Here is a 24,890-nt window from a genome sequence, read left to right as displayed (position 1 = left end):
CCTATGTGTACATTGAAATTTTTTTAAAACAAGGCAAATATACAGAGATAAATTAATATATTGTAAAAAAAGAATTAGGATCAGAGATTGCCCTGGCATCTAGCTTGTGGTGAGGAATACAAAATCTGTTTGCTTTGGAATTAGGAAGACCAGGTATAGTGGCTCATGCCTGTGATCCTAGCACTTTGAAAGGCTAAGGTGGGAGGACTGCTTGAGTCCAGGAGTTTGAGACCAGCCTGGGCAACATAGCAAGACCCTGTCTCTAAAAAAATTAAAGAAAAAAAACATAGGTGGGCATGGTGGTTTGTACCTGTAACCCCAGCTACTCTGGAGCCTGAAAAGGGAGGGACACTTGACCAGCCAGGAGGTAAAGGCTGCAGTTAGCTATGATTGTGCTACTGCACTCCAGCCTGGATGACAGAGTGAGACCCTGTCTCTAAAAAAAAAAGAAAGAGAAGAACAAAAGAAAGAAAGATAGAAAGAAAGAAAGAGAAAAGAATTAGGGCCCCCAGCTTGTTCCTTTGCTCTCAGTTGGAAGTGTGCATAATCACCCTGAAAGCAATGTGTTCTTTGAACCTACCAGCTCTCCTGCTTTGTTGATTCTCTAACCTGCAGCTCTTGCAGAGTTGACTGTATCTGCCATGGATTCATTCAGCAAATATCTATTTTGAGCACCTACTATGTGCCAGCTAGTCTTCTATAGGTACCAAAATCAAAAGTAAAAAAATGGCCATGGAGGAGTTGAGGTGAAGTTTTATACACACACATATTTAAATCCCAAATCTGTTTTCTATTAATTAACCAAGTTCTTAACACATTGTTTACATACTCTCAGTGCTTCTCTGAAAATGGGGAGTAGAAATCAAAGATTAGCCAGACATGAAGGAGCCTCCCACACACAGATCAGCAATACATGGCCAGGGCCTTCGCCTTTATTTATTCTGGATTTTGTCTACAAGTACCAATGCTAGGTAGAAACAGGCTGTCGTCCAAGTGTCCCTTTAATACAGGACAAACATTCATTGAGTCCCTACTGGGGACCTAATATCATGCCAAATGCTGGAGATACAACTAGGATCAAGACATAGGCTCTTCCTTTAAAGTACTCACAGTCCATTAGCTACATGGGGGAAGGAGGAATAGGACACATACATGAACAAATATATGTGTGGCCAATAGAGTCTCATCCCCTTCCTGCCCCTTCCATTTCTCTCTATCCTTACTCCTGGTGGAGGTAGAGTGTGTTTGGCATAATCATCCTTAAAAGTTATAATGTGAGAAGTGATCAATATTTCTACTACTTCTAATATAATTAACAATGTAACAAATAATAACTCTCATTTTTGAACATGTATATGCCAGGCATTGTTCTAAATGCTTTCTGTATATTACCTCACTTATACTTTTAACTATTCTATGAAATAGGTACTTTTATTATTATTTTTTTTACAGTTAAGGAACTTATGGCACAGAAATATTAAGTTAGTTGCTCCATAATGCAAGAGAGTTTGTTTTATAAAAAGTGAAGTTTAACCATTGCCAGCTTTGGACACCTGAGGCCAGAGGTCTTGCTGCCCTTAACCACAGAGAGTGAGGAGTTGATTTGATGGAGCCAGGAACTGGAAAGTGGCAGAGGGGTAGATTCAAGAAGGCAAATCTAGGGAGAGGGGACTTAGGGTGCTCATCTAAAGTAGGCACTCTGTGGCCTAAAGAACCCCATGAGGGCAGGGCATGGTGGCTCAGGCCTGTAATCCCAGCACTTTGGGAGGCCGAGGTGGGCAGATCACGAGGTCAGGAGATCGAGGCCATCCTGGCTAACATGGTGGAACCCCGTCTCTACTAAAAAAAAAAAATAGCCGGGCATGGCGGTGGGCACCTGTAGTCCCAGCTACTTGGGAGGCTGAGGCAGGAGAATGGTGTGAACCCAGGAGATAGAGCTTACAGTGAGCCGAGATCACGCCACTGCACTCCAGCCTGGGTGACAGAGCAAGACTCCGTCTGAAAAAAAAAATAAATAAAGAACGCCACAAGAAGAGTGGAGAAATGTTTTGGCTTGGATGTCGAGTATGTTTGAGCTTAGTTGGAACAAATAATTATTTCTTTCTGGTATGAACAACCTGGATATTGTGGTACATGAGTTCCATGTATTATTTAGCACCATAGGTTCAAAGTTAGAGCTTTTGAAAGAGAGACATAAGAGGAAGTGGTCAGTTTTACCTGATATGGGGTTGGGATATAGAAAAGGCTTCTTGGTGGAGGATAAGCTGAATCTTGGAAGGTGAGGAGATATTACGCACAAAAGAGGGATGGAGAAGGGTATTCCTGTCAGAGCAGTCAGCTTGTGCAATGGCATGTAAGTGGTAAGCAGTCTTCAGATGGATCACAAGACGTTTGGCTTGGGTTGAGTTTACCCTGCTGGGATGACATGGCTGGAGGGGTTGGCATGAACTGTAAGTGACCTTATAAATCATAGGGGGATATGGGAAGCTTTCAAGGACACTTTAGCAGAGGGGTAATCTGGTCAGTTTTGTTTTATCAGGCTCACTCTGGTATGATAGAGAGGATGTCTGGGAGAAAGATACATCATGCTTCTGCTTTGCTCCCGTATCCACTCTCCATATGGAACTGCTAAGTGCAGCTTAAAGTATTATCTCTTTATACTTTAATGTATAAAGTTAAAGTTCATCTCTTTAAGTATGTCTTGAGTAGATCAAAGGAGAAGAAAGATATCTAACCCATGTTTTTGTGCCTTTGAACTTCTCAGAAAATGGCCAACTGTGTATTGCTCCCAGAGCAGATGGAAGAGCACTTGAAGTTTACATTTACAGCTCTGACAAATCCTAAAGACTGGCTGGTTTACCAGTACTTCTGTTTTGTGTGCTGTAAAAGTCCATTGGTCAAATCAAGTCTCAATGCTGAGTATGGAGACGAAATGTGCTGATCTATCTCATCACTTTATTATTAATAAATATCAATTTCATGTCTAATTATACACTGAATGGATATTGTACTCTACACTGTGGAAGTTGTAAAAATTACTACTACTGGTAATAATAATAATAATATGATAGGAGACAAAAATGTATTAAGTAATAACTTGTGTCAAGCATTTTTTTAAATGCTTTACACAGATTGCCTAATTTAATTCTCACAAAAAAGACTAAAAGATAGATGCTCTTATTATTTTTATTATATTGATGAGAAAACATGCCCGAAGGGATACAGTATGAAATTACACAGCTAGTCACATACAGGTGTGGCTGGGATCTTACATTTGTCTGATACCAGAACCTGAGTTTTTTTACTTGACGCACAAAGAATTAGGATTCTAATTGAGTATATAAGCCAAGAAGATAGGGAAACAATAAAACTTTCACAAGAAAGATGCAAAATAAGTATAAATGGCTTCAGAAAAGAAAGATGATCATATTTAATTTGGGAAGATTAGGGAAACATTTGCATGGGAAAGAGTACTATGTCTTAGGTTGAGTTCTGTTAGAAGCAAAACCTGAGATGAAGGTTAAAGTATATGTAGTTTATTTGGTAGATGATCCTAGAATATTACAGCAGGAAACTGGAGAAATGAGAAGGGAAGGCAGGCAATCGTGAACATTTCTAGAACAACTTACTGCAGGGACACCTGAGGTTCAATCCCACTGGGGACTCTAGGAGGCAGTGGAGAACATATGCTTCAGAGTAATTCCACCCTAAAGGTAAGGAAGCTGTGTTATTTATTCTCGTGCACCAAATCTATAATTGACTAGCTTCACTAACTTCCCAGCATTTCTGGCCAGTCCCAGCCCAGAGAACAGCCTCGATGCAGGGAGTATCCAGTGCTTGTGGTAGGATGGGATTGGAATTTCTTGGAATGGTGACGGCTGAGGGCAAACGAACCAGGCACCAGTAGTGTCAGTTATTATATTTGAAATGTGGATACTCCTAGCTGAAAAGGAGGTGAGAGATGTAATCTTTTTTTATTCTGGCCCAATTTTGTGCCTGGCTAAAAATCTAGGGCTCCGCTTCTAAAGAAGAAAGAAAGAATAGATATAGGCAAACATCTCTCAGTCTCTGCCGTGATGGTGTCCATGAAATGGTTCATGGGAGGATGTAATTTGCTTAGAAAGACTAGAGATGTTTTCCCTGAAGAAATGTTAACTAAGCTGAGATCAGAAAGCTGAGACTAGCCAAAATTCTTTCTCTCTCTCTCTCTCTCTCTCTCTGTGTGTGTGTGTGTGTGTGTGTGTGTGTGTGGCAGGGAGGGATGATAGCAGCTAAGAGCTTGAGGCAGAGGAGAACATGGTAAATTAGAACACCTGAAGGAAAGCCAGGGTGGCAGTAGTTAGTGGAAGAATAGGTACAATGGAGACTTCAGAAGGTGGGACACCAAACAGGGCCAGGTTAATATGAATTAGCCTGTGAACCTGATGTTCTTAAATATGCCCCTCAAATAAGGTGTTCTGTTGACCTAGTTAACAGTCAGTGCATCAGAAGATCCTTAAGGAATGACTGTAGTTATAGGGAATGTGAGGTTCTGTAGCCAGGTAAGATACCCAGATGCAGTCTCCCACTCAGTGCCCCTGAACTCATACCAAGTGAGTGGCTTCCTACATCCCTTAAGGATGCATTTGGCTATAAAGTAACTGTGGCTTAAATTAACTCAAATACAAAGAAAATGTATTCCCATAAAGAGGTATGTGATCAAACTCTGGTGATCAGGGATTTGGAGGTTTCTCTCCTGTCCACTTAACTCTTTCCTCTATCAACTTTGAATCTGCTTGGCTCTCCTCCTAGTGGCAAGATGGCTGCCAACAGCACATGGGGCGGGTGACTGCGTAATTATAGTGGGAGGGAGATAATCCGTTTCCCTCACTCTAGGGTAAATATTCTTCCCTTCAGTGTTACTGAACTGACTGATATATTGAACTTATCCTGGAACCAATGATAATGACCAGGAGAATTTCTAGAGTAGATCGGCTCAAGCTTGATATCCAATCACCATCAAGAAAGATCGGGATACTACATCTGGCTAGACTAATCAAGGACCACTTCTGGAGGTGAAGATGGAGTTAATTATGAGAACAGCGTGAATACTTGAACAAAAATAATTGTTTTGGAAGGAAGGAGGGAAGAAAACATGATGCTGGGTTGACCACCAAAAATATTCATGCCACTATCAATTTCATCTGTTCTTCAAAATAGCCACAGAAAATACGGGACTGATAATTGATAAATTTCAATGCATAGCTTTCCTTGAAGCTATTCATTTGTAGCAGCTAAGTAGTGTAGTTAAAAGCCTGGACTCTGGATCTGAACACTTGGGTGCAAATCCAGGTACTACCATGTATCAGATGTATGATTTTAGACACTTAAATTCTTAGTTACTAATTACTTATATACTCTACCACAGTGGCTTGTGGAGATGCTGAAATGAGATAATATTTCAGCTGGAACCATCCTGGACTTATAATAAGAACTCAATACATTTAAGCTAATATCACCTGTTTGCTTAATACAAAATACTTCTCTGCCAGTTAAGCTAAAATGAAGCTAGAACTTGTGATAAGAAATTTCCAGCTTGAAGATATCTTTGGGCATTGGCAGAATCGATATGAATTTAAAATGATTCCTTCTAAATATCCACTTTCGAAATCTAGGTTTTGAAAATGCAATGAAGGCAGTAAAAAGAACCTTCTTGATATGAAAGCATAACCAGAATATTAGAGTTTCCAAGGATAGACATTCCTGAGCCCCTTCAAGGAACAGATGGACTTACATATGGATGAATGAAATGATAGTCTAGGTATAATTAGTGGAAAGGCACAATGACACTTTTATTAGACTGGGGATATGTAGAATTAGAAAAGGCTCCAGACAACTTTCTTTCATTGCCCAAAAATCATTAAAGGAGGTTGGGGCTGGGAGAGTGAGGAGAACTAGCTTCCTAAGATGATTCCATTCCTTATGCCAAGTCACAGCCAGCCATTCTGTAGTTTTGCAAATCTCCCTCCAGAGAGAAGAAGATAATTTTCAAAGCAGCTAAGCCCACGTAACCACTAAAATAGAAATGAAATTAATGGAATAGTTTGTATATTCCCTCTCACACTCATCTACAATAAATCACACAAAGCTGCAGCATTTCTGCATTTATCACACAAATAGTCCCTTTCCTCCTAATGGCCATGCTTCTCTCTTTAAATACAGAGAAATAGATTCACTGCCTAGAGTCTGGGGAAAGCCTGCATTTGCTCATAAACAGCTATCAAAGAACAATGCTTGTGCAGTCCAACTGGCACTTGCTTATTGGACTGTTAGGCTGTGGGAGGATGTTCAAACAAGAGAAGTGCAGAAAAAGACCCAGCCTTCCTTATAGCTTGGGGCCCATCCAGCAATTGAAAGTGTACTATTTCACTGTCAACATTTTGAGAGAAGCCACATCGCAAAGCCATCCCTCTTTTCATCTTTCCCTGCATAACTTACATTGAAAACTGAAAGGATCAGACCACTCAGGGGCTCTTGAAAAAAGTACATTAGTCTAGAAGGAAACAAATGGAAAAGCTCTCCAAGAACAGTAAATATTCTTTGTACTGATGTACTACTTTCATCTGCAATTTAAAAGGGCTTCGTGTTTAAGAAAATGTCACTGTCATTCCCACCAGAGGGCCAAGGTAAACCCAGACACACAGGATGAAAGGACTCTCACTTGTCCTTCTCGGTCTTTAGAGTTTAAACTGCTCCTAGGTTGAAACTAAGCAAAGAGAAAGAATCTTGGATTGGAAATCAAGAATAAGATTATTGAAAATGGTGGATATTTCTCCAATTCAGGTGCATATGCTCCCTGAAGGGTCTGGCCTGGTGTGTCTGGTGATATGTGAAATCTCAGGATAAGAAAATCTATTTCAGGGGAATATCTATTCTACCTGAAGGTTAGCATGTCAAGTAGAAATGCATTTGGCTGCAAGTAACAAAAACAATGGTTTAAACAAATAGGGGCTTTTAATTTGACCACATAATATCTCCAGAATTTGGCAACTGGTGCTTTTAGGGACCTAGATTCCATCTTTTCATTCTCAGCAGCCAGTTTTTAACCATCCTTAGCATATCAGCTTTTGCCCTATTTTTTGTCCTTTTATTCTATGACTTTTATACTTTCAGGGCTCAAGTCTGTGTACAAGGTGGAAAGAAGAGAACAGATTTTTTTTTTTTTTTTTTTTTATTGAGACGGAGTCTCGCTCTGTCGCCCAGGCTGGAGTGCAGTGGCCGGATCTCAGCTCACTGCAAGCTCCGCCTCCCGGGTTTACGCCATTCTCCTGTCTCAGCCTCCCGAATAGCTGGGACTACAGGCACCCGCCACCTCGCCCGGCTAGTTTTTTGTATTTTTAGTAGAGACAGGGTTTCACCATGTTAGTCAGGATGGTCTCGATCTCCTGACCTTGTGATCCGCCCGTCTCGGCCTCCCAAAGTGCTGGGATTACAGGCTTGAGCCACCACGCCCGGCCGAGAACAGATTGTTGAGTAGTGCTTGCTGTCTCCATCCATCCCCTTTTTAAGGAAAGCAAAAACTTTCCAGAATCCTCTCCATAAAAATTCCATTTCACTTTCAGTTTCCAGAATTAGATCATATTTTATTCTTAGTTGTAGGGACCATTACACATCAGAAGTCAGAATTTTCAAAAAAAAAAAAAAAAAAAAGAAAGAAAAAGAAAAAGAAAGAAGGAAAGAAGGAAAGAAAAGAAAGAAAGAAAAGAAAGAAAGAAAGAAAGAAAGAAAGAAAAAAAAGAAAGAAAGAAAGAAAGAAAGAAAGAAAGAAAGAAAGAAAGAAAGAAAGAAAGAAAGAAAGAGAAAGAAATCAAAATTGCCTCAATGGGCTTAGGACACTGATGACCCTGTATCTGGCGCTTATATCACATTGCCATCTTTAACAAAATTAGGGCTCTTTCAACAAGAATAAAACGTCTATTTGCTACTCAATTAATGGGGTTAGCACCAGTGAATAATTGGGAATATTTTTAAAGCACTGAAACACAGTAGTATACATAGCATGTCAAAATGCAAAATTTGCATACATTTTACAACAATATTTGAAACAATTGCATGCTTTCAACATGCCACTGCAAACCCATCTTTGTGATAACTGATCTCCCTCAGCCCTTGCCCTCGTCTGACCCACTTCCCGCCCAGTAACATGGTAATCTTTGAAAGGCACCCTCTGAATATGTTGCTCCCTTGCTTAAAATCCTTCAATAGCATTCCAGCAGGGCAGGAATAAAGTCTAAAGTTTTCCTGTTACTTTCAAAATCCCTCCGAGTTTAGCATCAGACTTCTCTCCAGCTGCATTTCTTACTACTCCTCCTCCTCACTTTTGAAGCTACCATTGCTCAATTTTTCAACAGCACCAAGCTCTCTTGCCATTGAATCTGGTGCATGCTGCACCCTCTGTCTGCATCACTCTGCTCCAACTTCCTGAAATTCGTCTCCCCTGGCTAACTCCCTGCCATCTTTCCAGCTGTTACTTCCTCTGGGAAGCCTTCTTTGATGCCCCCAACAACATCTGATGCTCCTACTTTATGCTCTTCAATACCCTCTCATTGCATTTAGAGTTCTTTATCAATGTTGCTGACATTTCTCAGAATATGCAACTCTTCCATCTTCCCCATCTTGTTCACTATTTTTGCCTCCACACCTAGCATATTGCCTGGTACTCACTAGGTGTTCCATAAATATCTTGATTTTTAATTGATTTCTAGTTGCTTGAAGTTTGTTGAAATAATCCCAACTTACTTACAGCACACTAACTATATAGGCGAAGCTCTATTGTTTCTTAAAGAGTTTGAATAAACAGATAAACCTAGAAATGAAGAAAGGAACATAGGGTATCAGAAGCAGAGAGAAATTTGACCAGGGTCAAATGTGGCAGAGGTGCCCCCATCATTAGAAGATTTAGTGGAGGATAAACATTTTATCCCAGTCACTCCTATAAAAACTGCCTTTCTTTTTTATAAGCAAGGCTTTTATTTTGCTCGTGACTTGTTTTGCAAAGAGCCCTGTCATCTCATATTTAAGGATTTGTTGTTGTTTGGTTTTGTTTTCCTCCAGGTTTACAAGTGAGGCTGTGAGGCCTAGAGTACTCATTTTTGTGGTGTTTCTTCTCTAAATTCTCTGACCCTTTTTTTTGTGAGCCTTGTTAGCATCTCTCTCAGGCAGGCTGGAACCATGTAGAAGGAAAGGTGGCACCTGAGAGTTCCCAGGTACCATGCTTGTTATTGATACTTCCAGATTCATGGTTCATGTTTCAGAAGGAGGACAGGCAGAGAAAGGATCATCTGAGCTCTCTGATCCAGCCATATCTGAACCCAGAAGCTCCTCTGGACTTCCCAGGTTTATGAGTCAGCAAATGTCCTTTCTGCTACAGCTCTTTAAAATTGAGATTTTTGTCATTTACAAATAAATAGTGAATACAGGATTTGAAATGAGAAATGTAATAGTTGATTGACTTGATGTCTCATGTCAACCCCTGTGGCTCTTGGTGGGAGAAGTTATTCCCACCCAAACCACTGAAGACTCCAGTATAAGAAAATGGAGAAAGAATGTCAGGAGACAAAAGCAAATAAAGCCAAGGTGTCTACTTTGTCCATGTGACATTGATACCAAAGGAGGGAAGGGAAGTGCTGGGAAGGAAAGGGCTTGGTCCCTGGCAAGGACTCCACACCCTGCCTGTACCCACAGACCCAGGTGAGGATGGGCACTCCTGCCTTCATGCTCAAATGTTGCATTTCCCAAGACTACCCTGGCCTGCCATGCCCCCATCCTGCACCTATCATACCTATAAAAACCCTGAGTCCCTAGCAGGCAGACCCACAAGTCACTGGACATCGAGAGGAACACATCGGTGGGAGAAGACACAAGTGGCTGAATATTGAAAGGATGTCTAGGGGAACACGCTGGCAGAAGAGCACAGGATGGATGCCAGCAGGCCACCGACTGACGGAACAATGTGGACTTTGACTGGGGTAGTCAGAGGAGAGCCCAGGACACTCAGTGGTCTGATTCCAGGGGAAAACCACCTTCCCACTCCATCTCCCTTCTGGCTCCCACATCTGTTGAGAGCTACTTACACTCAATAAAACCTTGCACTCATTCTCCAAGCCCACGTGTGATCCAATTCTTCTGGTACACCAAAGCAAGAAACTCCAGGATACAGAAAGCCCTCTGTCCTTGCGATAAGGCAGAAGGTCTAATTGAGCTGACTAGTGCAAGCTGCCTACGAATGGCTAAACTAAAAGAGTACCCCATAACACACGCCCACTAGGGCTTCAGCTGTAAACATTCACCCCTATTCATTGCTGTGGGCTTGGAGCCCCACAACCTTTCCGTCTGCATGCTCCCCTAGAGGTTTGAGCAGTGGGGCACGTAAGAAGCTAGCCACTTCCTGTCACGTGCCGTGAGAAGGGAACAGGGGAAACTTTCCCATTTCAACATGTCTCTTTGTCACTGCAGCTTCAGCTAAATTCATAAAATTGCTTTTATTTCTGAGACCTGGAACTTTCTTTGGGACAGTGGAAGTGGACAACTTTCTGAAAATTAATTTTCCAAATGTTCATTTGCTAAGGCTAGTTCACTGATAGCCAATTTGTGAAAAGCCAATTGTGAGCTTTAATTTAAACTCCAAAGTAAATAAAATAAATCAGAATTACCCAAAATATAACATATAATAAATCAAGATTAAAGAAAAATGTCCATATTCATACTCAGAATTATTTTTCTGAATGTTATATTTGGTACCCAAAGATGAACATTTCAGTTAAGTTGGTTAAGTCTTTTTAAATGTTTACAAAATTACTACAAGCAAATTTGGTATATGTGGCCAATTGATCATTCAGTGACTAAGCTTCTTCCCTTGGCCAAAACCTGAAGTAGTTGACTGCAACCACTGATGTTCTTCACAGGCTTATTTGAAACACTTGAATTTATACCAATAAGCAGGGTTTTTTTGTCGATAGGGCAAGAGGTCCAATGCAAGTAGAAAAAAAAAAGTGAAGACAAAGGACGACACCTCCCATAGGGAAAGGTCTGTACAGGTCACAGATATTCAACACTGCCTTCCCCTCACCCCACTTGCCAAGTCTCTGATCTAATATAAGCTGCCACATTTTTGAGATAATTTCCGTCTTTTATAAACACTCTGTTGTGGTTAAAGGGTCTGTTTTCCAATACAGATTCAGTCTTTTGCTGACAGTGAATTCGTGTAAGTCAGAAGAAGCTGTTACGCTGTAATAAGGAATCCCTCCCCAAGTCTCAACATCTTAATGCAACCATGTTTTGTTTCTTGTTCATGTTCCATGCCCGATGTAATTGTCATTACTTTACAGATCCTATATGATCTATATTAACATACAGCTATACTATCTGAACCCCTGGCTGCTTTGGTCAGCTCAGCAGAGGAAGAGGGGGCACAGAAAATCAAACAAAGGCTCTTAAATACTTCCACCTGAAAGTGATAGTTTTCATCCACTCACATTCCACTGGCCGAAGCACATCATGAGGTTACACTCCACTTCAAGTGGGCAGGGGATTGTAGTCCTCTTTGTCCCTGATTAGAAGAGAAATGAATGTTGGCAAACACTGGTATTACAAAACACAGAAAATTAATTGTTCTGTGTCTCTGTTAACTCATCTGTAAAATGAGGATGATAATATCCATGTCATAGAGCTATTTATGAAATGGAAAATGAATATACAAAGCCTAGCATTATACTTGATAGTCACAAAACAATAAAATTAACTATTATTATTATTAGAATTAATATTTATCTTTAGGATAGATGATTACATTGAGTAGCATCACTCTAGGTCTTTCAAAAAGTATTTCATATATAAGATCAGATTAATTTTATTTGGAATAAGTTGCATAATCACTAAATTTGTTTCTTCTTTTCTGTAAATGACATCACCTACCCATTTACTCAAGCTAGAAATTTTGGCACTATCCTTGATGCCCCTCTTTCCTCACCTCCCTAATTCAATCAATTCACCAAGTCCTGTGAATTCCGCTTTATGAATAATTTTGCACTCCACTGCTCTCACCTATTCCACATTACCATCATTGTTATGTACTGAATTTTTGTGTTCCTTCCCACTCCAAATGACTGTGTTGAAGCCCTAACTTCCAATCTGACAGGGAGAGATGGGGTTTTTTCAGGGGGAAATGGGACCTTTTCGAGATAACTAGATTTATATGAGGTCACAAGGGTGGAGTAACCATGACTGGATTAATGTCCTAATAAAAAGAAAAAGATACACCAGAGCTCTCTATCCTCTATGTAAGGACACAGTAAGAAGGTGGCCAAATGCAAGTCAGGAAGGGAGCCCTCACCAGAACCTGAGCAGTCTGGCACTCTTGGGCTTCCAGCCTCCAGAACTCTGAGAAATAAATGTCTGCTTGTTAAGACACCCACTCTGCAGTGTTTTGTTGTGGCAGGCCAACCTGATCAAGGACAATCGTTTTTTCCATAGACTACAGCAACTCCCAACTGGTTACCCCAGTATTCATTCTGCTCTTCTCCAACTTTTATTCACATAGGAGCCATAGTGATTTTTTTTAGCTTAGACATTAAGCTTCTTTTTGGATGATATCCTTTAATAGTTTCTCATTTTATTTTTTACCAAGGCCTACAAAGCTCTCTATGGTATAAGCAAGCATTCTGCATAAAGTGACATTCCAGTTCCCCAGGGATGAGGCAGTCATCCATATCAGACTCCCTACCTTGAATTTCTACAACTACTTTTATTATTTCTTAAAGAGAAGATGGGTTGGTGGACAGGTAGAAGTAAGAGGAAAGAGAAGGCTTAGGGAATCCCATCAAATATTTCCTACTCCTTTTTATCTCCTGAGTACCTTCCTAATGAAGAAGTGGTTCAAACAGTCTCTAGTTAGGTGTTTGAATGTGAAAGAAGAAATGACAATGTCTTTCATTTTGTGCTTCAATTTCAATTCATTGTTAGTGGCTTCTCAAAGGATTAAGGTGAGAAGGTTAAATGGGGCTCAGAAAAAAAGCATTGAAATTATTTAGTAATGTCTGCCACTGGTGAGAAAATAGTGAAGAGTGACTGGTTTTGTCACCATCATCTGAACCCTCCAACCTGGATGATAGCCTTTCTCTGACATAGGAGGAATCATCTTCTTTGAAGAGCTTTCTCTCAAAAACCATTAGAAATAGTAGTGACCGGCCGGGCGCGGTGGCTCAAGCCTGTAATCCCAGCACTTTGGGAGGCCGAGACGGGCGGATCACGAGGTCAGGAGATCGAGACCATCCTGGCTAACACCGTGAAACCCCGTCTCTACTAAAAATACAAAAAAAACTAGCCGGGCGAGGTGGCGGGCGCCTGTAGTCCCAGCTACTCCGGAGGCTGAGGCAGGAGAATGGCGTAAACCCGGGAGGCGGAGCTTGCAGTGAGCTGAGATCCGGCCACTGCACTCCAGTCCGGGCTACAGAGCAAGACTCCGTCTCAAAAAAAAAAAAAAAAAAAAAAAAAAAAAAAAAAAAAAAAAAAAAAGAAATAGTAGTGACCACTACTTTCTGAGAGTGTCAAAAGGTTTAAATGCTGATAAAGCTTAAAGAAAGTACATCATAATGCTAGACAGGTGTGACATTCATTCCCTGTCTTGTAATTTGCTTTCACTGATGGAAATTTTTATTTCTCTCTTATGTGGAAGAAGAGTAACAACAATGTTGTAGTTCAAACAGAACTTTTTTTTTTTTTTTGAGACAGAGTCTCGCTCTGTCGCCCAAGCTGGAGTGCAGTGGCGCAACCTTGGCTCACTGCAAGCTCCGCCTCCTGGGTTCACGACATTCTCCTGCCTCAGTCTCCCAAGTAGCTGGGACTACGGCGCCCACCACCACGCCTGGCTAATTTTTTTTTGTATTTTTAGTAGAGGCGGTGTTTCACCGTGTTAGCCAGGATGGTCTCGATCTCCTGACCTCGTGATCCACCCACCTCGGCCTCCCAAAGTGCTGGGATTACAGGCGTGAGCCACCGAGCCACCGTACCCAGCCCAAACAGAACCTTGTTATTCAAAGGTCTTATGGTGTGATGGGTAAAAGCTTGGGAAATGCCTGTGGGAAATTAGCAGCACAACTTGCTTACTCACTTTCAGCCTATTAAAATTTTCCTGAAACTTATAAATGGAAAGATGTTTTGTTCCCAAGAGTCTGCTTGTATGTTGCTTCAGTTTTTAGAAATAATTCAAGAAAGTAAGCACAGGACCTGGGAAGTCTGCAGAAAAGTTTCAACTAAGATGACAAACTCAGTTAACTTTATTATTTTGTTTCCTTACAAAGCCCACGGATCATACCACACTGTTCTTTCTGCAAAACAGTTGAGAATTACCAGTAATTGGGACTGTTTACATTCAATGCCATCCTGACAGAAGCAGCTTTATTATATTGCAGAGGGATAATTAATATATGATGGGGATTAAAGATTGCATCACAGCAGGTAAGCCTCTTGTCTGATATGTCATTTCACTGATTACAAAGGAATGCAAATTATATAAACAGAAATAATGTTTTTCTCTTATGCTAATTTTAGCCTAGCCCACCTGTGCATTTTCGATTAACTGGAGAAAGGTGAAAAATATTAGGTTTGCTAAGGTAGATTTCTGCCGTGTCAGCCCACCTCATCTGATATTAAATGCAGTTATATCTTATTTAGACTCTGTTTTTAACCTTTTTTTAATTCCTGAAAAGATAAAATTCAAGCAAATTACTCATATGAGCTATGAGATTTAGGAGACGTGACATGATTTGGATAAGGTAAAAGGCTTGTCTTTCTTGACAAATTGTACAAATTAGAGCAATATTCTTGGCTATTTGACTATCGTGATATTGTCGTGTCTTAGGCTTGTGCTTGTTTGCAATAGATCTTTAATACCTAATATTGTTAATTGTACAACATATCAATACTCTCCTTTGCCTCTATCACAGGCCAAGGCAAGATGTAATAAACATTAATAATTTTAGATTTATTTCCACTGTAGCAAGAATGGGAAAAAAGTGTCATCTGAAATGCCATTTTCAAGCAATTGCAGTGATTTCCTGGAACCCTACATAACAAGTCCAGATTCAGTGGGAAAGACTGTGAGGATCCATTAGCAATGCTTACGATGAGCAAGTCTTGTGATGGGGTTACCCTCCTTGCATTAGAATTTGCAGTCTTCTATTAGGCCATTAGCCTTTGAGAGCAAAAACTATATGTTTCTCATTTTTGTAGCCCCAGTGCCAGGCACACAGTAGCTGCTCCAATAGCAAAGGAGTCTGAGTCAGGCTGCTTGGGTTTAATGGCTGTCTTTGTCGCTTACTAGCTGAGTGAACTCTTCATGTTTATAACTTAACTGTGGTTCAGTTTCCTTCTCTACAGAAAAGGCATGAGTTCCTCATTCATAGGGTTATAATAAGGGTTAAATAAAGTCATGCGTATCCAAAGCTTAGCATACTGCCTGAGACATAGTAAATACTTGAGGAATGCAGGTATAAATTAACATAGGAATGAATAACTTTGCAAGGAAACAGAGAGAAGGATCCTAAACAGTCCTGCTGGTGTATGCATTTATGATTCAAAAATCCTCAATTGTTAAAATTTGGGTCAGAAACGTATTATTCCAGGTTGTTGGTAAATGTGAGGGCCCTTCTGGGTTTGGAGGTAGAACAATAAACTGAGAGGCCAAAGGAGCTGCAAATAAAAATTGACTTCTCTGGGAAAATGATTTTCACATTTATACCTACCTGCCTTTTGTCCTCCCATGCATTTCTCCAGATGTGGTACCAATGTGATACAACTGTTGTTTATTCCTTCTTTGACAATAGCAAGGTAGTATGAACCTGCCAGTGAGGGCTTCAAATATAGCTCCAGAGACATTCACCACTACTGCCTGCCTCCATGGTTTCCCATTCCCTTTCACAAATAAAACATGGCCTCATGCTTCATTCTGAGCTTGCATTTTACATACATCATTTGGATCTTCTCTGCAAAACAATGAAGTGGGCGTGGTAATCTTCCTTTACAAATAGAGAAACTGAGGCCTAACATGAGGAGCAATTGCCCCGTAAAAATCCTTTATTGTCAAGGTCCAAATGGCTGATGATTCATGCCATAGACATCCCAAACCAGCTGGTAGGCAGAGCTCTGGGCATTCCAAATGGAAACGTGGAACAGACACAGATCACCTAGCCACACAGACCTCAGCTCTAAAGACAGACAACTACTTACCTGTTAAAGTTTCCTGTGCACTAATTTTTAAAATCTAGAGATAGATATTAAGTAGGTTAAGTGACATCTTAAATTAGCCCATGGACATTTGAGAACAGAATCATTTTTAGAATCTTGATTCTGAGATTCACTGTTGGGCTTAAGTCACTGCTTCTGTGATGGTTGGTTTTGGGTGTGAACTTGACTGCATTAAGGGATACTTATCTGGGAAAGCATTATTTACTCTCCATGCTTCAGTAGATACTGAGCCCTTCCCTCTTCTGCCGAAAGGGAAACCCAGGTGATTTGGCATTTGATTAGAAATAATTGGGCTGCCCCAGGTGTGTCGGTGAGGGTGCTTCTGAGGGAAACTGGGACTAAATGAAGAAGATCTGCCCTCCATATGAGCAGGCACGATCCAACCAGCTGGGGGCCCCAAATAGAACAAAAAGGCAGATAAAGGGCAAAGTCTCCCTGGAGAAGAGCCTGGCCTGTAGACAGACATCAGAACTCCAGGTTCTCCAGCCTTTGGGCTCCAGGACTCACACCAAGGCACCACCAGGCTCTCTGACCTTCAGCTTTGGACTGAGAATTACACCATATAATGCCATGGTTCTGAAGCCTTCAAACTCAGACTGAGCCGCGCTACAGGCTTTCCAGGTTGTCCAGCATGCAGAAGGTCTGTTGTGGGACTTCTCAGCCTCCATAAGCAAGTAAGACAATTACCTCTAATAAATCCTTTTTCATATATCTCTCTATACATCTGTAGCTTCTGTTTCTAGGGAGAACCCTAACTAAAACCCATTCTCAAAGGTAACATGCATAAGAATCGCCCAGAGCAGGGGGATGGAGTCTTGCTAACATGCACATTGATTTAGAAGAGGTAGGGCCTAGGATTTTCTGTAGTTCTGAAACACTTCCAGGTGATGTTGATGCTGATGGACAAGGAGCACACTATCAGTTTTCAGTCAGGCTTCCACAAAGTGCTTTCTGCGGGTGCCTTGCATCAGAATATGCACACATGAAGAGAGTCTGCCTTGGTTAGTGGGTCTCAGGTGGGTCTGGAGAGATGAGGGGAAACTGCCTGTTTAAAATGCATTCAGGTGATTCAGCTACATATTAACAAAGCATTGTGACATTAATGAAAGTGTTTTCCAAACTTGCTCCATCATTAGAACCACCTGCTGGTTAAAAGGCACTGATTTCCCAGGCTTTCCCCCTTACAGACTCAGTTTTAAAGATCTGGCTTATCTCATTTTTATATATGCAATTCCTGATAATAACTTGGTGAGGTTATGGAATTTGTCCAAAATCTAACGTAGTAAATAGTAGTCTTAAGTATATGTGTAGACTGATGGAGAAGAGTCAGAGGGGAAGAAATAGTAAATGAGAGACAAATAGGGAATTAGAGACTTCATTGGGAGATATTTGCGTAAGTGGACCTAGAGTACTCAGTACCACTGGGCTAGCTTTGGAAGGCTTGCTCACCCAACAGAGTTGTGCAGTGGCTCCTCCGCAGTGTGCCTGGGCTTCAGGAAGGCAAGAAGCAGGACTTGGGTTCAGAGTGGTGCAGGCTAAACTTGCGACAAGACAGTCACATGGACTCATAACTGCGTCAAGAACTTCAGTGAAGGAACTTCTAGTCTCTACCATACTGGTAACACTTGCCTTTTTTGTTTTTGTTTTTAGTTTTTTCTTGGTAAAAATAAAAATTTGCACAAATAAAATGGAAACTCATGTTCTAAAAATATAACTTTCCTAGTAATCCTCTACCCTTTTGTATCAACTTAAGTCAATTATAATCCTTTTTATCCCCCAGTTTCTACACACATAAATTTTCTAATATTGGCAAGACTTATTTCAGAGAGGGGGGAGGCTTATTAAAGTTATCTTAAGGATCTAAACTAGCAGTGATACGTGGAAGTTAGTGGAGGACAGATTTCTGTGGACAGAGTAAGGGAGAATGGTTTAAAATACTCGTATAATAATTAGACCAGAGAGAGCAAAAATGTTTTCTTTTAATGCTAGCCCCAATCTATTATTGAGCATCTAGGGAACTGTGCAGGGAAGTATTCTAAGCTGACATCTAATCAGTGTTTTTGAAAGATCTTGGTAGCCAAGTCTTTTGTGTATTATATCTAGCAAGAATTGTTTCACAGTTGTTTTCTAATTGTACTCTGCGTAAATATGTGCTAGAGTCTGGGTGAATGTGCATCACTATGCCCAGGGATTTGGTGAGGAGGAACCAGAAATTCCTCCTTTGTTATTAATATTCTTAATAAAACTTGATTTTCATGCTTTGGGCCTGGCTCTGTTGAAATGATGGTTATGGAGTTTAAGAACTGGAGCAGAACAAACACAATCCTACCACAGATGCCCTTCCAGAAGGAAAAGGGATGAATGAGGTCATGCCTCTTGGCTGGTATTAGTCCCCCATTTTCTGTAGAACTCAAGGTGCTGCTCCTCCAAAACCAAATAACATTAGAGTCTCCACCTGTCATCTGAAACCACAGCACTCAGCGGAAGGCCCAGCTTGTCAGCTAATATCCACGCCCCTCATTCAGTGCATGCTGACTCTTCCAGCTCATCCTGCCTGCTCACCCCTAACCTCCACAGACCCAACTGGTTATGGTTATCCCACTTCAGTTGTCTAGTTAACTCACCCCAAAGAATGATTTGAATCTTTATAAAAATCAAATCTCCTAATTCCTCTGTCCCTTCCTTCTCTCCTGCCTTCGACCCCATCCATCAGATTGTGGGACTCAATTATCTTCCCATAGTTTTGGTCTCCTTTCTTTCTTACCCATGCAAAATTTAGATTTTACATCAATTTTAAAATGGGAGAGAAAATAATTTTTAAAATGAGATAAATGGCAACTACTCATTACCTACTTGTTCTAGACTTTCCCGTATAAGGGTAGTTCTAGATGCTTTCTTACAGATTTTGAATTTAATTATACTGAGATTCAAGAATGCAGATTATATTTTGATTATTTGTTAAAACTTGTTATAGTAGTTAATCTTAGCAAATGTTTTATTGGTGGGCTTCGGATGAATATGAATTCATTTAGTTACACAAAATTTGCATAATGCAAATAAGTTGTTTATCTTTACTAATTCTTTTTGTCAGCTTTATCTCTCAATTACTGAGAGCTATGTGAAAGCCTAAGGGTATGTTGGTAAATTGTCGATTTCTTAATTATAGTCGCATTTAGCATTAATGTATCATCTTGCTAACTGAAACTTTGTGATTATGTGATGATCTTCCTTGTCCCTAATATTTTTTACCTAAATACTATTTGGACTGATATAAATACAAACTCCCCAATTTTTTTTTTAGCTAGTTTTTTTAGCATATGCTTTCCATCCTTTCTCCTATCAACCTTTTGATTTTCCTATGTTTTAGCGTGTTCCTTTGCTGCATAAAGCAGAATTTAAATCTGCCTTTCAAATGACAACATAGTTGATCAATCTTAGCTGTGATTACTATTGTTTTAAACTTTATTGCTATTGTCTCATTTAATGTTCTTGCTTTTTGTATTAGTTTTTAGAAGTTTTTCTGACTCCTTCTTTGCTTCATCTTTTATTTTTGAAAATTCCATTTCTTTCTCTACTATTTTGAAAATTACATAATCCATTTTTAGTCTCAAACTTGACATTTCCCTATGTATTCTTAATTTTTTGAAGCCTCCAGTCAATCACAACTTGACTTTTTTCCTGAGCAATATTGCAACCTTAGAATGTTTAAATTCTGAATGTCTAAATTCCTTCCTCAATTCCATAGTTTAGAAGATTGTTTAAAGGTTTGTTGTGCTGAACTCTATATTTTTGTTTATCTAGAAATATCATTTGGCCTTAAGAGATTTTTGTCACAGACATTTCTATTCTAATTGACAGCTATTTTCTCTCACACCTTGGGGCATATTTTTTGAACATTATGTTGTTGTTGTGGGCCTTTTTCCTTAGTTCAGCTAGAGATGAGGGTCCTTATCACACAGCCACGAAAAATTAGGCTTGTAAACAACTTGAAGGGAGGCTTTTATTGTGTTGAAAAGGAGAAACAGGGACTCAGGGGAGTGAAAACCCTGCTAGTACTAGTACATGCTTCCCTCCTTGCAGATTGAATCCCAAGTTCCACCCAGGAAGAGGAGGGGCCGGGCTCCTTCCTGCTGCAAGGGCCAGAAATTCTGTGTCTTGGTGCGTATTCCTCCAAGTGTGCAGGCTGCCTGGAGTTTCTCTGGGGACCCCCTTCCCACCTGGCTGGCTCATTGTGATGAACGTTTCCTGATTTCTATTGTTACTTTAAAGAAATCTTCTAATTATTACTCCTTTTATAAATGAATATTTTTTAGCTGCTTTTAAGATCATTTTCTTTAGTGTTCTATAGTTTCACTACACATTTCTAGCTATTGATTTGTGATTTACTTTCTCAGAACTCCTTGTGCTTCCAGGATTGGAAAATTCATGTTTTTTTAATTTTTTATTTTTTGCCATTATTTTGATGAATGATCCATGTGCAGTTGAAATAAAATATGCAGTCTGACCTGTGTTGTAATGTTCTGTACGTGTCAGCTAGATTAAGTTGTTCGATAGTGTTGTCCAAGTACTCAATGATTACTGATGTTTCTGTCTACTTTTTCTCTTTTTTTTTTTTTTTTTTTTTTTTCTTTGAGACGGAGTCTCGTTTTGTCGCCCAGCCTGAAGTACAGTGGCGCGATCTCGGCTCACTGCAAGCTCCACCTCCCGGACTCATGCCATTCTCCTGCCTCAGCCTCCCGAGTAGCTGGGATGCCCGGCTAATATTTTGTATTTTTAGTAGAGATGGGGTTTCACAGTGTTAGCCAGGATGATCTTGATCTCCCGAGCTCGTCATCCACCCGCCTTGGCCTCCCAAAGTGCTGGGATTACAGGCATGAGCCACCGCGCCAGGCTGACTTTTTCTCTCAATTTTTGAGAGGAGTGTTAATCTCCAACTATAATTGTAGATAGATCTATTTTCCTCTTAGTTTTGTCAGTGTTTTGAAATTATTAGGTGCATATATACTTAAGACTTCTATGTCCTTTTTATAAACTGACCCTTTATACCATTAAATACTTTTTATCTGGAAATTAATGTAACCCAAAGTCTAATATGTCTATGTCTTATATAAATCAATGTTCTCATTATTAGTGTTTACATACTATAATTTTTTTATCCATTTACTTTTAACTTAATTGTGTTATATTTAAAGTGCATTTCTTTCCAACAGGATGTAGTTGAGAGTTGATCTTGATTGGGACAACCTGTCATTTGAAATTGATCCAAAAGATGTAACCAGTTTACCAGTCAGATTATAATCTTTTTATTTGGTGATTAGGAATTTGAGACTAGGAGAGAGAACGTGACTTGGTCAAGATCACACAGCTAGTAATTGCAGGTATGAGAATAGATTTAGGTACATGATGCTCGACTCTGTGGTAATCTAGTTGCTACACAGACCTTGTCTCATTGATTTTGGAGGGTTTCCTAGTTTTCCCACTTCTGATTTTCAAAGTTGTGTTTCAACATCATGGTCAGTAGGATCAAAGCCATTGTTCTGGATTCATGGAAAGCCTTTGGTTTTCCCTGCTTTAGTGACTTGTTCAGGATATTCAGTCCTTAGCATTAAGCAACTCCTCTTACAGCTTCAAAGATGTTGGATAACTCCAAAACCTTTGTAGTGTAAAACCATCCAGTTCAAAGGCCAAGTGTTCCTTTAAAGGAAGGAGAAAAGTCTACCCAGATGCACATTTGGCCCTTGACCTCTTTTGATGTTTCTCCTTTGAGAATGCAGGTCCTGTCGATTTTCAGCCCCTCCATACTGACAGCGCTGCAGAAATTTCTCTCAAATTCTCCATTTCTTTTTGCATCTATTTAAAAAAAGAAAAAACTTTAAAAATCTTTCCTGAATGAGGCATTTGCTATTTTTTGTTAAAGGTTGTCGTCATGGATATGAAAACTGTTGTCTGCCTTTTTGAAGTTGAAATTACGAATTGTTCAGAAATTAAGAAAGTTCACTTTCTAATTTACTTAAATTTGTATTTGCTGTATCTGAGCTACAGTATTCACATACAGGTGAATATCAGCTATACATACACATGGGATTCAACTGATACACCATATAGTCTTAGAGCTCAATCTTAGGATGAGAGACATCTGCTTTCTACTTTTGTCTTTGACTAGTCACTAACCATTTGATCTTGGGCAAGTAACTTCACTTGGGTTAGTAACTTAATTCTTGGTCTCAGTAGCCACACCGTTAAATAAAATAGTTGACATTTCCTGTCTCTTTCATTCTTCAGCTGTATTTTATTGCTAAATGTTTAAAGAGCAGCACATTATTTTGTATAACTATTTTTGTGCAACATATAAAACTGTAAATTTTGCCCCAAGCTGAAATTACAAATATCTCAGAATCTCCTCTATAATTTAACATGTAGTCTCTCCTAAACTCAATACATTGTTTTCATTATTTTTATACCATTGCTTAACTAACTTTGGGAATTTGGGGAGGGATACCTCATGCAGATCAATGTGCATGCTTTTCAGAAAACATACTTCATTTTCTTTGTGTCATTGGCCTTTCCTAATCATGTCAGCAATGTACATGTAGACTATGCTACTGCAGTGGTGGAGGCAGGAGTCAGTGCCGCAGATAGCTTACTGATGGCAACATTGTCTGCATGAAATGGAATCTGCTAAGGGTGGGGAAAAATATCATGTCCTTCAAAATAATGCCTTATTTGGGAGAGTGATCATGGTGAGCTTTGAAGTAAACGTTGATTTGAAACTTGGCTGCCATGAATTAGCTTTGCATCCAAGGAATAGAGACTTGGCTAACTTGACCAAGCTTTCATTTCTTTATATCCAAATAGGAATAACAGAATCTAATTCTGCATGTTTGCTATATGGTTAAATGACTTAATGTATGGTGAAGCACATCTTATGTCTGGTATACAGGTCATGTTCAAATGTTCTTTCCTTTTTTGTTGTTACCCCTTTAAAAAGTCACAGATGGCTGTAGTCATCAATTATGATTCTCAAAAAGTTGTTTTTAACATGAATTACTGCTTCCGGCTCTCTATTTCCTTCTCTTGAAGCAGTGTCATAGGATTCATAAGTATGAGAGAGATCTGCCCGGAATATGTGAAGAGAATTTGGAGGACACATTGGGAACTGCAATGGATCTCAGTTATAGGAGATATTACCCAACATGACAGGGACTGAAAAGAAGCAGGTAGCCGTCCCCTACCCCCCACCCTTTTTTTATTTTATTTTTTTTTTTTTTTGCTGTCTTTTTCTGGGCTATCTGTGCTTCCATCTCTATTTCTCTTTGAGATTGCTCTATTATTTACAGATCTGAGTTAGACATAACTTTATATCTTTCTTGAGTTGCATTTTTCTTTTCTATGACATAGCATTTTTCTATTATTTTTTTCCTACCTGACTTCATTTTCTCAGTATTGTCTTGCTGCTTTCTTTTCCTCTGCCAAACCTGCCAGACCTGCATGTTTATACGTACGAAGGGCTTGGATCTCACCCCTGTTATACTCCAAACACGTTTTCCCAGGACGGTTTGATCTACCGCTTTGTTCGTTACCTCTCGGTTTTCTGCCCTCCCTAGTCCCTGAGCTCCAGGTCAATATATCCAACCTCATACTTGATATATGCAGATGAACATCTAATAGGTCCCTCAAGTTGAAAAAGGCCAAAACAGAATTCTTGGTCCCCCAGTCTCCTCCCATCAACTCTGTTTCTCGCTTGTAATTCAGGAAACCTAGTTTCTCAAAAGCCAGAGAATCATTCTTACTTATTGTTTCCCTTTACCATCACATGAAACTCATCAGCAATTTCTGATGGAAAAAAATGTAATCTGAAGCCATTTTTACCTTTCTGTTTCTACTCTGGTCACCCATATGGGCAAAGTTATCATCTCTCCCCTAAACTTTTACCAGGCCTCTTAATTTGTCTTCATATAGCTATTGCTGTCCCCTTAACAAAACTCACCCTCCATACCTCCTACTAGAGGGATAGTTTTAAGATTGAAAACCTTCTCCGATCATTCCCCTGCTTAAAACTCTTCAGTTGCCTGTTATTACATTGAGAATAATGGCTAAATTTTTTTTTTTTTATTCTAGCACATCAGGCCCTACCTGATAAGATTTCTGCGACTTCTATAACCGAAAATGAATGGTATCTTTCCTCTCTTCACTATAATGTTCTGGACACCTTCCAGGCTTTCATTTTGTTCTTTTATTTCTCTTCTTTTTTTTTTTTTTTTTTTTTTAAATAGGCAACACTCTTGAAAGCATCAAGGCATTTGTATTTTGTCTCTGGCTCAAGTCCCCACCCCGTGGATCTTTGCAGATCTCTCTCTTCATATGAGACCATTACCAAAGAACTCAGAAGAATAAATTATAAAATGATAAAGGTTAGCCAAAGGAGTGATATAAGGGTATGAGAGCATGAATGCAATTACTGAGTTTATTTCTAATATTCTTACTTTTAAAATATAAATTTAAAAATATAATTATGTCAATGATAAATGTAATCTAAAATTAAAAACAAGCAGAAGCCACTAGCAATACACAGTGGGAAATGGAAATTGAAAAGCAATTTCAGGGACTTC

General features: G+C 39.7%; 1 protein-coding gene and 1 long non-coding RNA gene across 2 annotated transcripts in view; one reads left to right on the top strand and one right to left on the bottom strand.

Moving 5' to 3' along the window:
* Window positions 1-24,890, bottom strand: part of LMCD1 (LIM and cysteine rich domains 1) — an 808,038-nt gene that overhangs the window by 601,117 nt on the left and 182,031 nt on the right. The gene's annotated exons all lie outside the window — the stretch shown is intronic.
* LOC126947684 (uncharacterized) overlaps window positions 16,480-24,890 on the top strand; it is a 252,963-nt gene continuing 244,552 nt past the window's right edge. Inside the window, exon 1 of the long non-coding RNA XR_007723169.1 lies at window positions 16,480-16,955. This is a non-coding gene — a long non-coding RNA (uncharacterized LOC126947684). The remainder of the gene's footprint in view (window positions 16,956-24,890) is intronic.

The sequence above is a fragment of the Macaca thibetana genome, chromosome 2 (assembly GCF_024542745.1).
Source record: "Macaca thibetana thibetana isolate TM-01 chromosome 2, ASM2454274v1, whole genome shotgun sequence".
Lineage (NCBI taxonomy): Eukaryota > Metazoa > Chordata > Mammalia > Primates > Cercopithecidae > Macaca > Macaca thibetana.
This window is presented reverse-complemented; position numbering and strand designations above follow the sequence as displayed.